We start from the raw sequence: 18153 nt of genomic DNA on the forward strand, positions 1-18153 counted from the left end.
CTTTTTAAAAAATGCCTGTTTCTGTGTGCTTTTGGTGAGGACATGGGGGTTAATTCGGTAAGGTACACTCCACTGGATACCTTTGTGTCCACTGTGAAAATCAACAGTCTGACTAAGCAAATGTTTTTTKCCCTCTCTTTATGCTTTGCCCAATTTTCAGAATTTCACAATACTTTGTCATTGGTAAAATTGCTCTATCTCCTGCTGTGGTGGTTTAGCCATTGTGCTTTATGTTCCGGAATAGAAAGGAACTGGTACATTTTGTTTATTATGTTGAGTGCCGGAAACAAGCGAACACAAAAGGCTTTCTCTTTAGTTCAACTAGCACGACAGTGTTAATCTTCTATGTCACAGAAAGGTTATTAGTAGGTAGTGAATTGTATTTCGGTGTGTGTATGTGTGTGTGTGTGTGTACTGTATGTGTGTGTGTGTGTGTGTGTTTGTGCGAGTGTGCAAAATAAAAATAGTAGCTTCTATTTTAGCTTTTTTCACCAACATCCTTGCTCAGCACCCAGTCAATAGGGCCTGGGGTTAAACCTTAGCTCCTGTTCAGAGCCAGGGCTCAGCCTCCCTCCCTCCACATATAATGCGCTACCTCACACTGCTGTGACTCCAATGTAAAGACCCTCTGAAGGCACAGCTCTCTATAGCACTCTCTGTCCTTAAGGTAACACAATATGGGGGATTAGATACCGTTTAAAAAAAATACTTAAAAAAAAAGTCATTCCACATCTGGTTTAATAATTCAAAATGGCATTGGCGCAGCCTCCACAGAAGTGATATCTTTACGTCTGATCTCTTTAGCTTGAAGGAGTTTCAGTATTATCTGTATACTGGGTTCTGTTCTCTATCACCGCTACAGAAAACAGAGCTGTCAGGGAAATCTTTACACACAGGAGGCACTGAACAAGCACTGGAATATTGAAGTGTTTGTGTATGTGTGCATGTGCGTGTGCATAGGTGTTTGTGTACCTGAGTCTGTGTGTGTGGATGTGTGTGTGTGCAGGTGGGGTGTTTGAGATGCACTGTCACTCACTTGTAACATGAACCGATGTCAGACCACTGCCACTGCAGCGCTCTGGGACTGTGTACTAGAGCTCCCAGGAGCCATGTGTGTGTGTGTGTCACTGCAGCTGTGTGTGTACGTGTGCATGTGTACTCACTTATGAAATAAACATCACACACTTCTCACTCCCTGAGAGTTGGGATCGCTAGCCGACCACGGCGAAGCATCCGCGTTTGTCATTGGGGAGAAAGCTACTGTGCAACGACTTGAGCTAAAATAAATAAATAATAAATAATAAAATAATACATTATTTTATTTATTGAATCTGATGCTTCTATTTACCCAGAACCAACAGTTAATTTAGCCACAGTCTAATTAGCACATCAGTTTTAAAGGGCAAAGTTTTGGTATTTTAGCTTTCTTTCTTTTTTTCTCCTTTTTTTCTGTTAATATTAAAACAAACAACCTACTTGCAGTGAAGCATTACATTCAGTCATCAAACAGACTCCCATTTTAGCAGTCTTAGTTGTATTCAGCAAGTGCCCTTCAGGGGTGCACATCTCCCCTTTTGCTTTCTTTCCTTTTCTCCTTCTCTCTCTCTCTACCGCACCTGTTTAGAACAATACCTTTGTGGCGCAGCTTGACATAAATAATGTATGAGTTTTAGGAGGAATTGGAGAACCTTTGTGGACTCTACCACACAGTCTGTGAGTGGTGTGGGAGTAGTCTGGATGTCCGTCTGTCTGTTTGAGTGTCTATTCGCTGTCTTTCTGTCTCTCGCTCCCAGGTTGCCTCAGCTTCAATCTCATGTTCTGTTTCCCCTCTCCTTCTCTTACAGTGAAGTTTGTGAACTGCGGCCSAGGAGGACTGGTGCGGTTCGAGTGCAGTAACCCGTCCGACTTCCGGATAGAGGCTGACGGGGTTGTCTACGCTCTCAGGACTTTGACCTTGTCCACCCTCCCTACAGTGCCCCTAGTTGTCGTAGCCAGGGACGAGACCAATCAGCAGCAATGGCAGACCCAAGTGAGACTGACGCCCCCTGTAGGCCAGAGCCAGCAGGTACGTCCAACACCTCCACATGCATCCTCCCTCCTAACCCCTCTCTCTCTAATAGTTGTTGTTTATTTGTGACTTCGGGTAGCATTGTGGAACGTGGAATGTTCCAATTCGGATTACGCCGTTGCATCCAATTCCGCTTATTAGCCTCGCCGGAGCATAAACAGATGATTTGTTCCCTAAATTGTAGCAGATGTTCCGCGAGACTGAATGGATGCTCGCTATTTAAAACTTCATGTTTTGGTACAGCCCATACGTAGCTTGCTTTTGGTCACAGGTTCAGGAATGGCTGAAGAATTGCCACATTTACCTGGAGTTAACTCTGCAAATAGCACTGCTGGGTGATCTGAAAGTCTTAGTCAATCGATCAATAATATAATAATGCTCTTAGCAAAAATGTTTATCTTTAATTTACAATCCATAGAAACCATGAGAATAGAAAGGTTCAGAACTTTTGTGAAACATCACAGCACAGTTGAAAAATGTATGGCAAATAGAAATCAAAACTGGACGTTCTTCAGGGATAGATGGGAGGGATTGAGGGTAGCTGAAGAATGGGACTAAAAAGAAATAAATGATAGCTGATGTAAAATATCCTGTGTCCGTAAAATGTATATAGTGTGTAAAAGCTGGAAAGAGAAGCCTAAGTGTTGCTAAGTGTTGTTGTCCATTAGTTTACTCCAATTAGGGGAGGGGTAGTAGGGTTAGGGAACAGTAATAAATAAAATATATACAAATATATATATATATATATATATATATATCTTGGCAGTGCATTCAAAAAGTATTCAGACCCCTTCCCTTTTTCCAAATTTTGTTACATTACAGCCTTATTCTAAAATGTATTAAATTACAAAAACTGAAATACCTTATTTACATTGCCTTGCAAAAGTATTCATCCCCCTTGGCGTTTTTCCTATTTTGTTGCATTACAACCTGTAATTTAAATTGATTTTGATTTTGATTTCACATAATGGACATACACAAAATAGTCCAAATTGGTGAAGTGAAATGTAAAAAATTGCTTGTTTCAAAAAATTTGACAAAATAAAAAACGGTAAAGTGGTGCGTGCATATGTATTCACCCCCCTTTGCTATGAAGCCCCTAAATGAGATATGGTGCAACCAATTACCTTCAGAAGTCACATAATTAGTTAAATATAGTCCACCTGTGTGCAACCTAAGTGTCACATGATCTCAGTAAAAATACACCTGTCTGAATGGTCCCAGAGACTGCAACACCACTAAGCAAGGGGCACCACCAAGCAAGCGGCACCATGAAGACCAAGGAGCTCTCCAAACAGGTCAGGGACAAAGTTGTGGAGATGTACAGATCAGGGTTGGGTTATAAAAAAATATCCGAAACTTTGAACATCCCACGGAGCACCATTAAATCCATSATTCAAAAATGGAAAGAATATGGCACCACAACAAACCTGCTAAGAGAGGGCCGCCCACCAAAACTCATGGACTAGGCATGGAGGGCATTAATCACAGAGGCAACAAAGAGACCAAACATAACCCTGAAGGAGCTGCAAAGCTCCACAGTGGAGATTGGAGTTTCTGTCCATAGGACCACTTTAAGCCGTACACTCCACAGAGCTGGACTTTACTGAAGAGTGGCCAGAAAAAAGCCATTGCTTAAAGAAAAAAATAAGCAAACACGTTTGGTGTTCGCCAAAAGGCATGTGGGAGCCTCCCCAAACATATGGAAGATGGTACTCTGGTCAGATGAGACWAAAATTTTGCTTTTGGGCTATCAAGGAAAACGCTATGTCTGGCGCAAACCCAACACCTCTCATCACCCCGAGAATACCATCCCCACAGTGATGCATGGTGGTGGCAGCATCATGCTGTGGGGATTRTTTTCATCGTCAGGGACTGGGAAACTGGTCAGAATTGAAGGAGTGATGTATGGTGCTAAATACAGGGAAATTCTTGAGGGAAACCTGTTTCAGTCTTCCAGAGATTTGAGACTGGGATGGAGGTTCACCTTCCAGCAGGACAATGATCCTTAGCATACTGCTAAAGCAACACTCGAGTGGTTTAAGGGGAAAGATGTAAATGTCTTGGAATGGCCTAGTCAATGCCCAGACCTCAATCCAATTGAGAATCTGTGGTATGACTTAAAGATTGCTGTACACAAGCAGAACCAATCCAACTTGAAGGAGCAGTTTTGCCCTGAAGAATGGGCAAAAATCCCAGTGGCTAGATGTGCCAAGCTTATAGAGACATACCCCAAGAGACTTGCAACTGTAATTGCTGCAAAAGGTGGCTCTACAAAGTATTGACTTTGGGGGGATGAATAGTTATGCACGCTCAAGTTTTCAGTTTTTTTGTCTTATTTCTTGTTTGTTTRACAAACAAATATATTTTGCATCTTCAAAGTGGTTGGCATGTTGTGTAAATCAAATAAAACAAACCTCCAAAAAAATCTATTTTAATTCAAGGCAACAAAACAGGAATAATGCCAAGGAGTGTGAATGCTTTCACAATCCACTGTACATAGGTATTCAGACCCTTTGCTATGATACTCAAAATTCAGCTCAGGTGCATCCGGTTTCCATTGATCATCCTTGAGATTTTTCTACAACTTGCTTGGAGTCCACCTGTGGTAAATTCAATTGATTGGACATGATTTGCAAAGGCACAAACCTGTCTATATAAGGTCCCACAGTTGACAGTGCATCTCAGAGCAAAAACCAAGGCATGAGGTCGAAGGAATTGTCCATAGAGCCCCGAGACAGGATTGTGTCAAATCACAGATCTGGGGAAGGATACCAAAAACGTTGACGTTGAGAGTGGTGTTTTACGGGTATCTTTAAGTGTTCATTTAATGGGGAGCACAAACATATACTCAGCCTGATCAGTGGGTAGCAGTGCTGCACACAACTGATGCAGAATAGCTCCTCATAAAGACTGATTTCAATCAGCCTTTTTGTGGCGGGTTATGGCGGTATGTTCGTCATGGGGCGGCAGGGTAGCCTAGTGTTTCGGCTAGTAACCGAAAGGTTGCAAGTTCAAATCCCCGAGCTGAAAAGGTCTGTTGTTCTGTCGTTATGCCCCTGAACAAGGCAGTTAACCCACTGTTTCTAGGCCATCATTGAAAATAAGAATTTGTTCTTAACTGACTTGCCTAGTTAAATAAAGGTAAAATAAATAAATAAATAAAAATCCAACCAGAGGGGATCCCTAGTCGTGATTCAAACAACATCTGTGTCTAGGCTTTAAAGAGCCGCCGTTCCGCTGGGCTTGACAGACATGGCTAAATCTTGACCATGTGCTCATTAGTCAACATTGTGATTGGCTGTAGATGAGAGTGGCCATGTGATGTGGTGATGTAATGAAGTGTGTCACAGAGAGAGAGAGAACAGGGAAATGAGGAGAAACGAGACTCAAACGGCTGGGTTTGTATTTCTCCCCTCATACTCAGTACTCGATTATGTGTTCCTGTTCAATTGAATGGCCATAATCTGTGACAGTCTTTCTTTCTCACTCGGTGGAATGGTGTTAATTGGCAAGACAGCACAGACTCACATTTAAGCTCTTTGGGAGGCTTTCTCTCTCTCACTCTTGCTCTCTCTCTCTCTTTCAGCCTTTTCTCTGCAGCTCGTTCTCAGCCCTTTCTCTCTCTTTCAACCCAATTTGCACCGGTGTGAGTGAGCTGTTTTAGGTTGAATTATTGAAGTCAGCGTTGTCTGATCTTACGTTGTGGACTTTCATTGTTAATGAATGCCTCTAAGTACAGTACAATGAGCCTCTTTGTTCAACAAAGACACCGTCTGAAAATACATTGTCTCTTCCTCCAGTCATATACAGGACAAATTAGTTACCCAAGCAGTACATTTCAAAAGCACCTCTCCSAAACCACTGCATAAAAGGCAAGTGCCTTCTTTTATAAGCCTCCAGATTAAAACTGTTGAGAGTTATGTCTAGTTAGTGTGAGTGCAGCAGTGGAGGTTTAAAATTCTACAGGGGATGATTTAGCGCTAGTATTGAAAACAGCATCGTTAGCTGCTGACGCTCATTTACCATTGTGACTCCTGCAGGTATGTGATTCTAATGACATCATTAGTCACCCGTGTCGGTCATTTAAAGAGAAATGCACACATGTTCAGGGCAGATAAACAAGGGGCTTGGCCACAGTAGTTTTTAAATAGAAATAAGCGGACCCAAATGGGTAAGCACATGCTTTTTAGGAGGGTGGGCCTGGTCTAGACTCTGATTGACAATTGATGTCAATGTCAGTGCTGTTTGTCAATGTGATTGACTTATTTTGACAGTGGTGGCTTTGGACTAGATGACATGGTAGTAACCAAATCTTTGATTGACTTCAGAGGCCTCCACTATATATCTCAACAGTTTATTGGGCCGTGTGTGGTTATCTGGTTATCAGCAATGGCTGTCATGAATCATCATCATGCGATCCTTAATCACATCAGCAATTAGATGCTATATTAGCGAACGCTGCGAACACATCGGCCCTGGGGGAATGTTTTAACACTAGAACCGCTGGGCCTTGACAAACCCCTTTCAAGCTAACTAGCTGTAATTCTGACTGAAACATTCTAACAGTGTAATTAATACACTTCATATATACTATCACTAAATAATTATTTGGTTGTGTTCATGAAGGCGTTAGGTAACATAAAAATAAAAAAGATTCTCTCCCATTTCAAATAACAAAATAGCCTTTTCATTAGTTTATGTTACTCTAGGCTGGAGTGACTTTGTTACAATTATGAAACAGAAACCATGTGTTCCTCGTTTCAGGAAACTAGGCGTATGTCGCGCGTCACTACTTCACAGGAGCGCCATTTGAATGTAAACGTATTTATTTTTCTCTAAATAAATTCGGGAACATGTGAACTTTCATGTGCCTTAATAACAAACTTGTATGCCATCTCTAAATAGAAATACAATTGTTAAATTACGAGCCTAGTTTGTTTAGCCAAGAAAAATGACAGCAACCTTCCCGCTAGCCATGATTGGCTGAGATAATGAGAGGGCTGGACATGCCGAGAGATGAGTTCAGATTGGTCTGCCATGTAGCACCTTCCGTCTATAATATGAGCTGGTCAGTATGTGTAGGTCATCCATTCTGATGCTGCTTTTTTTATTTTTATATATCAGGTAGTAGAACTGCATAAGTGTTGCTCTCCACTTTCTGGAGGACAGAGTTTTGAAATCAGTGGAATTAGAGTATAATAATTAAGGCGATTGAGAAAATTCTGCCGTTTGATCGCAAATATGRAGACAGAGTCGAAAAGGGAACACATAGAAAGCTGTTGTATATTACATCTTCAAACTAAGGGCAACCATGGCATTTGTGACAGAGATGGAGTCTATCCATATATACGGGTAAGAGAGTCTAGCTAGCTACATGTAGGCCTCCATTGTAAATAAGAATTTGTTCTTAACTGACTTGCCTAGTTAAATAAAGGTAACAGCTAACATTGGACCTGTTTGGTTAGCTACCTGCAGATTCATGCAAGGTAGTAACGTTGGGATTATGGTTAATTGTTTAGCTGAGGTTCAGAATCAGAAGAGTAATAGAGATGTCATGATTAATATCTTCCCCACCATTTTGAGATTATAATTATAATATACCAATAGAATATAATGGCCCACCCTGTTATTCATTCAGAATAGGTTATTATGCATTATCCGCTTCCTCTCGCTCTGCAACTCACCCATGCTCCCCCTTTCTACCCCATCATACTTTATTTAATGTAGTTTGGTATAGTTTAGGTTCAGTTTTAGAAGCAATTATCGGGGTGATTATCAACTGGCCTCTGCACCTTCCATGTCGGATGAATGAGCAGCGCAGGCCCTACTGTTGGGAGAAGGAGGGGAAAATGGGAAAAACATTAAAATAATGACATGCCCTCCTAAAAACGTCTATGACTCCAGTTCTGTTTGTGTTATTACGATTCTAACAGCGGCAGTGGGTTAAATAGACTTATTTAYGAAGGGTCAAGGACGGATGGGCACATGACTTTAAAAATCATGCCCCCATCAGAATAATAAAATGAATAAAGTCACGAGCAGTGAAATGACTGCTTTGCTGGTCCTAGTGTTAATCAATGAAGAAGTAACAATTGGCTCGTTAACATCAAAGTGACCTCCCCTGCCAAGACCATCAACATCAACAAAAGAGTCAGGCTGAAAACCAAGACCCACCCTAGGTCTTAGAGAGGGTGATTTTATACTTGTCTATAACAACACACACACACACACACACACACACACACACACACACACACACACACACACACACACACACACACACACACACACACACACACACACACACACACACACACACACACACACACACACACACACACACACACACACACACACACACACAGTCAGAGGATGGAGGTAAACTCCAACAAGGTGCAGAGAGACATGCAGTACACTCCAGAGATAGATAGATGTGTGTTGTGGCTAAGGCTTCTAAGCAAACCCTCCACACCATTCATCATTCCAGACGCCAGGTCACAAATAATTACCGCTCTCACTTTCTCCTCCAGTTTAATAGGGTAATAGATATTTCTGAAGCATGTTCCCCGCTATCTGTCTGCTTGCCTCTCTGCATTTCAAATGTGTGAAAGCAGCATAATCGGATTTCAAACATGATTAGTGGAGACGCTCCAACAGCTCCGTAGATCGTCAGGGAGGGGTGGCATGCGTGCCGAGGCGGCGTAAGATGGGTCTCGTTTTGTAAGGCAAAACAGTCATTAATTTTGCTGTTTGCACAGAGAACTTTCTGCTAGTTTCAGTACTTGGGATACTGTGTAACGAATTGGCGATCAGTAATTACAGACGGAGGAGAAAGTAAATAAGGGACTTTCTGAGGCATGACTGTTCTGCAGCAGGGAAATTGCATCTGTCATTCACTGACTTTGACTACCTAAGTTTGCCGGCGTCTTGTTTTCATTTTACCATGGAGCGTTCAAGGTTATTGTGACTTTTCTGGCGCTGCTTCAGTCTCTCTCCCAACAGTCTCTCTCTGTGGAACAGCATAGGCAATTGGAGCCATCTGGGTATTTAGAGTCTGGCTTGCAGGTACCATCCTCCTTTGTTTCAAATCACATTCATTACAGCCATGGGAGGATGGCACATCAATTTTAAAAGCCTTTCTGTGTGTGTGTGTGTGTGTGTGTGTGTGTGTGTGTGTGTGTGTGTGTGGTTGTGTGTGTGTGTGTGCATGCTTTTATCAGGACATGAGAGGAGGTCTGTGATTTAAAGCTAACTGAGGGGCTACAGTACGATCCTCGACAAAGAATCTCAAACACTACTCTCATTCCCAGCCATGTTTCTCACTGAAAGCCTGGAAAGAGAGGCTGTTCAAACACATCATCACATATATGGAGGCTATGTTAACCTTCACTGAATTCTCAAAGACAAAATGGATCCTAAAATATAACTTGACCACATCAAAAAGCCCCCCACAAGCTCCCAAATTTGGTCATCTAGTGGGTATAATTTAATGATATTAGGAAACAGTTTTAGGTCAGGCAGGAATTTACATTCTCTGAATTCTTTCCATCACATCATTGGTAGTTAAAGACAATTGTGTTGTGGCTACTGTATAAACAGTCTATCTCAAGTCATTCGTTTCTAGATGTGTCCGCTTATGTTGTTTTCAATGTCTATCTGAAGTTTCCATTGTTTTTTAGATGTGTCAAGTTAGTAACCTGATGTTATTTCTCTCCTTCAGGCCCAGGACATCCAAGCTCCCCCAGCTCTGTCCCAGGGTCTCCAGGAGATATGGTTCCCATCGCGGCAGACAAGACAGCAGCTCCATCGGCCAGCTCAAACGCATGAAGAGAGACTGGGTCATCCCCCAATCAACGTTCCCGAGAACTCCAGAGGAGAGTTCCCCAGGACCTGGTCCGGGTAAGATGTCGCACACACACACACCACACAACACACACACACACACACACACACACACACACACACACACACACACACACACACAACACACACACACACAACAACAACCACACACAGATACCACAATCTACAAAAATGTTCTGATGTGAGCTTCATGGTTCTATGAAGCAGCAGCAGATTTTGGACCGGCCATTCCCATTCTACCACCATTACCACAACACTCAATCCACCGCCATATTTACTACATGTCCCGAAAGGTCAAGTGCCTGTGCTATTGTATCTGATTTCCCTCTCCCAGTCAGGCAAATCGTCAATATGAATGAACCTGGTATGATGTAGCGTTATAGAACACAGTGAATTTTACAAAGAGCCCTCCATTGGCCTGTTTCCCTGTTGAGATACTATCTTCGCTTTACCATGGGCTCAAGGACACTCCCAGCCCATCCATTTACCTTCTACACACACACACACACACACACACACACACACACCACACACACACACACACACACACACACACACACACACACACACACACACACACACACACACACACACCATAGCAGTGGATGTGAATGAAGGACTGGCAATCTTTCTCATGTCAGTTAAGAAGTAGATCCTTTCTCAATGTAAGCTTTCTGGTTCTTGACTGAGTGCTAAGTCCAATATACAACGTCTGTATGTATTATATTTAATCCAAGGGCATTAGGGGTGGGGATTTTGCTGAGTTTAATGGATGACATAAGGGTGTGGCACCAGGCTCCATGCAGACACACTATGGATTAGAGGTCGACCGATTAATCGGAATGGCTGATTAATTAGGTCGATTTCAAGTTTTCATAACAATCGGAAATCGGTATTTCTGGACACCGATTTGGCCGATTTCAAAATATATTTTTTTAGACTTTATTTAACTAGGCAAGTCAGTTATGAACACATTCTTATTTTCAATGACGGCCTAGGAACGGTGGGTTAACTGCCTTGTTCAGGGGCAGAACGACACATTTGACCTTGTCAACTCGGGGATTCAATCTTGCAACCTTACGGTTAACTAGTCAACGATCTAACCACCTGCCTCTCATTGCAATCACGAGGAGCCTGCCTGTTACGCGAATTCAGTAAGAAGCCAAGGTAAGTTGCTAGCTAGCATTACACTTATCTTATAAAAAACAATCAATCAATCAACAATCAATCATAATCACTAGTTAACTACACATGGTTGATGATATTACTATTTATCTAGCGTGTCCTGCGTTGCATATAATCGATGCAGTGCGCATTCGCGAAAAAGGTACCTAATCATAAACATCAATGCCTTTCTTAAAATCAATACACAAGTATATATTTTTAAACCTGCATATATAGGTAATATTTCCTGCTAACAAGAATTTCTTTGTGTCACTTCTCTTACAACAGAGTCAGGGTATATGCAGCAGTTTGGGCCGCCTGGCCCGTTGCGAACTGTGTGAAGACATGTTCTTCCTAACAAAGACAGCCAACTTCGCCAAACGGGGGATGATTTAACAAAAGCCATTTGCGAAAAAACACAATCGTTGCAACGACTATACCTAACCATAAACATCAATGCCTTTCTTAAAATCAATACACCGAAGTATATATTTTTAAACCTGCATATTTAGCTAAAAGAAATCCAGGTTAGCAGGCAATATTAACCAGGTGAAATTGTGTCACTTCTCTTGCGTTCATTGCACGCAGAGTCAGGGTATATGCAACAGTTGCGAACTAATTGCCAGAATTTTACGTAATTATGACATAACATTGAAGGTTGTGCAATGTAACAGAATATTTTAGACTTATGGATGCCACCCATTAGATTCTTTCACTGAAAGAATAAAATGTTTTCTTTTCGAGATGATAGTTCCGGATTCGACCATATTAATGACCTAAGGCTCGATTTCTGTGTGTTATTATGTTATAATTAAGTCTATGATTTGATAGAGCAGTCTTGACTGAGCGATGGTAGCACAGCAGGCTCGTAAGCATTCTTCAAACAGCACTTTCGTGCGTTTTGCCAGCAGCTCTCCGCAATGCTTCAAACATTGCTCTGTTTATGACTTCAAGCCTATCAACTCCCGAGATTAGGCTGGTGTAACCGATGTGAAATGGCTAGCTAGTTAGCGGGGTGCGAGCTAATAGCGTTTCAAACGTCACTCGCTCTGAGACTTGGACTAGTTTGTTCCCCTTGCTCTGCATGGGTAACGCTGCTTCGAGGGTGGCAGTTGTCAATGTGTCCTCGTTCGAGCCCAGGAACGGCAAGGAGAGGGATGGAAGCTATACTGTTATACTGGCAATACTAAAGTGCTATATAGAACATCCAATAATCAAAGGTATATGAAATACAAATGGTAAGAGAGAAATAGTCCTATAATTCCTATAATAACTACAAACCTAAAAATTCTTACCAGGAATATTGAAGACTCATGTTAAGAGGAACCACCAGCTTTCATATGTTCTCATGTTCTGAGCAAGGAACTTAAACGTTAGCTTCTTTACATGGCACATATTGCACTTTAACTTTCTTCTCCAACACTTTGTTTTGCCATTATTTAAACCAAATTGAACATGTTTCATTATTTATTTGAGGCTAAATTGATTTTATTGATGTATTATATTAAGTTAAAATAAGTGTCCATTCAGTATTGTTGTAATTGTCATTATTACAAATACAAATACATTTAAAAAATCGTCTGATTAATCGGTATCGCCTTTTTTGGTCCTCCAATAATCGGTATCGGCATTGAAAAATCATAATCGGTCGACCTCTACTATGGATACCCAGGCTTATGGGTAGAGATAGATAGACCAGTGAAGACACGGAGGCTCAAATATATCACACTCACATAGCCTTGCAAAAGTATTCAGACCCCTTGGATTTCTTCACCTTTTATTGTGTTACGAAGTGGGATTCAAATGTATTTACTTGTCATTTTTTTGTCAACAATGTACACAAAATATTATGTAATGTCAAAGTGGAAGAAAAATTCAAACATTTTTTAAAGATGAATAGAACTTGAATAACTAAAACATAGTTGTTGCATAGTATTCATCTCCCTGAGTCAATACATGTTAGAAACACATTTGGCATCGATTACAGATGTGAGTCTTCTTGGGTAAGTCTATAAGAGCTTTGCACACCTGGATTGTGCAATATTTCCCCATTATTATTTTAAAAGTCTTCAAGCTCTGTCAAGATGTTGAGGATCATGGCTAGACAGCAGTTTTTAAGTATTCCCATKAATTTTTTTAAAGCAGATTTAAGTCAAAACTGTAACTTGGCCACTCAGGAACATGCACTTCCTTCTTGGCAAGCAACTCCAGCTTACAATTGGCCTGGTTATTGACCTGCTGAAAGGTGAATTCCTCCCTCAGACTCCCTCCCTTTGCCTGTGCTTAGCTCTATCCCTTTTTTGTATCCTGAAAAACACCCCAGTATTTGCCGATGTCAAGCACACCTATAACATGATGCAGCCYCCACCATGCATGAAAATAAGGAGGCAGTTACTCAGTGATATGTTGTGTTGTATTTGCCTCAAACATAAGGCTTTACATTTAGGACAAAAAGTKTATTCCTTTGCTGTGTTTTTGTGGTATATTTGTATTATTTTTTTTCATTCTGTCATTTCGGTCATTATTGTGAAGTCACTACAATGTTGTTGATCCATCCTCAGTTTTCTACKATCACAGACATTGAACTGTTTCAATATCACCAATGGCCTCATGGTAACATCCCTGAACAGTTTCATTTCTGTCTTGCAGCTCAGTTCAGAAAGATGACTGTATCTTTAATGTGTCTGGGTGGTTTAATATATAATCCACAGCATAATTATTAAGTTGARCATGCTTAAAGAGATGTTCAWTGTCTGATTTGATATTGTTACCCATCTCCCAATCACTGTCATTCTTTAAGAGGTTTTTGAAAAGCTCCCTGATCTTTGTTGTTGAATCTGTGCTTGAAATTCAATACTTAACTGAGGGACCTTACAGTTGTCTGTATGGGGACAGAGGTAGACTTAGTCATTAAAAAATWATATTGTGATATTGTCAGAATTATACGATACAATATATAGAATTCATATATGTAACTGTATACATTTTCCCCCCATCATTAGTACACACACACACACACGCAAGGGAGGAAGATCTGTTTGTACCACTCACCAACGGGACTCTAGGGCGGGGCAACACACACACCGATACATACCTCCGCCACGACATTATTATTTTTAAGTAGAATTCTGAACATTACATACACCTTAGCCAAATACATTTAAACTCAGTTTTTCACAATTCCTGACATTTAATCCAAGTAAAAATTCCCTGTCTTAGGTCAGTTAGGATCACCACTTTATTTTAAGAATGTGAAATGTCAGAATAATAGTAGAGAGAATGATTTCTTTCAGCTTTTATTTCTTTCACACATTGCCAGTGGGTCAGAAATTACATCACTCAATTAGAATTTGGCAGTATTGCATTTAAATTGTTTCGGGTAGCCTTCGCACAAGCTTCCCACAATAAGTTGGGTGAATTTTGGCCCATTCCTCCTGACAGAATGGTGTAACTGAGTCAGGTTTGTACGGCCTCCTTGCTCGCACACGCTTTTTCAGTTCTGCCCACAAGTTTTCTATAGGATTGAGGTCAGGCTATGTGATGGCCACTCCAATACCTTGACTTTGTTGTCCTTAAGCCAGTTTGCCACAATTTGGAAGTATGCTTGGGGTCATTGTCCATTTGGAAGACCCATTTGCGACCAAGCTTTAACTTCCTGACTGATGTCTTGAGATGTTGCTTCAATATATCCACATCATTTTCCTGCCTTATGATTCCACTATTTTGTTGAAGTGCACCAGTCCCTCCTGCAGCAAAGCACCCCCACAACATTGATGCTGCCACCCCCGTGCTTCACGGTTGGGATGGTGTTCTTCGTCTTGCAAGCCTTCCCCCTTTTTCCTCCAAACATAACGATGGTCATTATGGCCAAACAGTTCTATTTTTTGTTTCATCAGACCAGAGGACATTTCTCCAAAAAGTATGATCTTTGTCCCCATGTGCATTTGCAAACCGTAGTCTGGCTTTTTWATGGCGGTTTTGGAGCYGTGGTATCTTCCTTGCTGAGTGGCCTTTCAGGTTATGTCGGTATAGGACTCYTTTTACTGTSGATATAGATACTTTGTACCTGTTTCCTCCAGCATCTTCACAAGGTRCTTTGCTGTTGTCCTGGGATTGATTTGCACTTTTCGCACCAAAGTACATTCATCTCTAGGAGACAGAATGCATCTCCTTCCTAAGCYGTATGATGGCTTTTTGGTCCCATGGTGTTTATACTTGCGTACTATTGTTTGTACAGACGAAGGTGGTACCTTCAGGCGTTTGGAAATTGCTCCCAAGGATGAAACAGACTTGTCGAGGTCTACAATTTTTTCTCTGAGGCCTTGGCTGATTTATTTAGATTTTCCAATGATGTCAAGCAAAGAGGCACTGAGTTTGAAGGTTGGCCTTGAAATACATCCACAGGTACACGTCCAATTGACTGAAATGATGTCAATTAGCCTATCAGAAGCTTCTAAAGTCATGACATAATTTTCTGGAAATTTCCAAGCTGTTTAAAGGCACCGTCAACTTAGTGTATGTAAACTTCTGACCCACTGGATTTGTGATACAGTGAATTAAAAGTGATTGAAAACMAGTTTTAATGACTCCAACCTAAGTGTATGTAAACTTCRGACTTCAGCTGTATATATACCTACAATTGAGTATTGATCATCATTTAACCAAACTACTTTTGTGTTCTGAAACAGATCCGGTCGGACAATGACAAGAACCGATCCCTGAGGTACAGTGTGACCGGACCCGGAGCTGACCAGCCGCCCACCGGCATCTTCATAATCCACCCCATCTCCGGAGAGCTGTCTGTCATGAAACCCCTGGACAGAGAACACATATCCAACTTCCACGTAAGTCTCTCACACACACACACACACACACACACACACACACACACACACACACAAACACACACACACACACACACACACACACACACACACACACACACACACACACACACACACACACACACACACACACACACACACACACACCACGCGGCCTACGGATAAGAGCAGATGACTAGGACCACGCACACTGACAAAGTCAAGATCCACTTTGGTTTGAAACATTGTTCTTTTCTAGCCAAATAAAGGTATGGTGGAGTAATAGTGTGTGCAGGTCCTATTAATCTCAAGCCTTCCTTGGCACAGCATGACCTGAAGTGATGTGCGTTTGACTGTATTGACTTTTCTCCATGATGGAGAAAGAACCTTGGCCTTGCAACCGGTGTGTGAATAAGAGCGACAAAGCAGATATTCCAAACGTTTACAGTAAAAGTACCAAAAGCATTAAGCCCTCTTTATCGAGATGTACAMTATGTGTCCTCTTTGGCTTATACATACAGTCTGTACATTTCAGGAGGCTGGCTGGCATGTGCTCAAGGTCCCTTGGTAGTCCAAACACTCCTCAATAGTGTACACTAGAGAGGGGTGGGGGGTTTGGGAGGCATTCCGGAACTGACTGATCCGTCTGAGAATTTGAAAGAGTCAATGAATTTGTAAAAAAAAAAAAACTGCTGTTTTACAAGTCATGTTAACCTCTAGCGATATCATGACCCACTCATAACTATTAATTAAATGACAGTGGTCATTGTTTGGGAGTTGTGATATGTCTAGCAACCAATGCTATTGATTTGATTCAGGGTGAGACATGTATTAGACTGTGGGCAGACAGTAAAAGCAGTAAATGACATGTTTGTAATGAAAGGTACAATGGAGAGYGCATRGCTGGAAGCGCTGCACTGTGAAGAAACAAACATTAACAGTATTGAAAGGCACATTCCTGGGCTCATTATTTTTGTCTGAGAGAAATGGAAATAGGTAAGGGAGAGAGCCATCACAATGCCAAAGTTCTGCTTAGGCAAAGTGGAGTGTGTTAGCTGTATGTTTATCTTGTGGGTCCTACATTGCTATGAATTTTGTATATTTTCTGTTTTCTGGTTATGTGTATGCCTGGATGAATAAGTGTGTGCGTGCATGTGTGCGTACGTATATATGTGTGTACACCACAACCAGCTGAGTGCTCTCCCTGGTGTCTCCCTACAGCTGAGAGCTCATGCTGTGGATCTGAACGGTAACCAGGTAGAGAGCCCCATCGACATTGTGATCAATGTGATTGACATGAACGACAACCGGCCAGAGTTCATTCATCAGATCTGGAACGGYTCCGTCCCTGAGGGCTCCAAACCAGGTAGGAGCCCAGACGAACCTTCCAGCCTCTGGCCCACTGTGTCACTAGACTATTACTACATCAAACGGCATTGATGAATCACACGGGGTAATCATTTTGTTCATTTGGCTGTGGTTCGATATGGATAAGATCTCTGCCAACAGCAAGTATTCTCTTGTGGAAGTCCTTTGTCAACATTTCAGACYAAGCCAAAGCTTTTATTTGGGCTATGTTTCGACTGTGCTCCATGTTAGTCAACGGATCCTTCTAGTATGGAAGTAACGTTAGTGTAATGACTGTCTTAGMTAGATTAAATGCAGTACTGAAATAAAACAAGGTTATACCTTTTTAAAAGTMAAATCCCCTATTTGCATCTTCTGTCTCTTTTGTCATTCCTCAGGGACCTTTGTTATGACGGTAACGTCTGTTGACAAAGACGACCCCAAAACAGCCAATGGGATGCTGCGCTACAAGATCGGATCCCAGAATCCCGAGAGCCCGACATCCAACATGTTCACCATTAACAACAAGACAGGAGACATCATTACCGTCGCAGCTGGCCTGGACAGAGAGGTATGCAATACAACAGTTTGTGTGCGTGTGCGTGTGCGCGTGCGCGTGCTCGCTTATTAAACCCCATTGGAGTAGCATTGAAGTTACAGTCCCATCATCACATTCATTCGTATGTGCTCCTCCTTCGCTGCTCGGCATTCCTCTAACTCGTATACATCAAGATATCTTTTCCTTTGTTTACCTAAATGAGCTGTAGATAGCAGACGAACAGTTTTGAGTTGTTTTTGCTGCTGATAATGTTTAGTGTGTCTCAAAACTAATGAAGTTAGCTAAGTATGCCCCATTACCATTTTGCCAACGAAGACCAGAAATTG

General features: G+C 41.6%; 1 pseudogene; it reads left to right on the forward strand.

The window, feature by feature from the left end:
* The window catches only part of LOC111978952 (cadherin-2-like), an 85246-nt pseudogene that overhangs the window by 46180 nt on the left and 20913 nt on the right, over window positions 1–18153 (forward strand).

Source organism: Salvelinus sp. IW2-2015, linkage group LG19 (genome assembly GCF_002910315.2).
Source record: "Salvelinus sp. IW2-2015 linkage group LG19, ASM291031v2, whole genome shotgun sequence".
Taxonomy (NCBI): Eukaryota; Metazoa; Chordata; class Actinopteri; order Salmoniformes; family Salmonidae; genus Salvelinus; species Salvelinus sp. IW2-2015.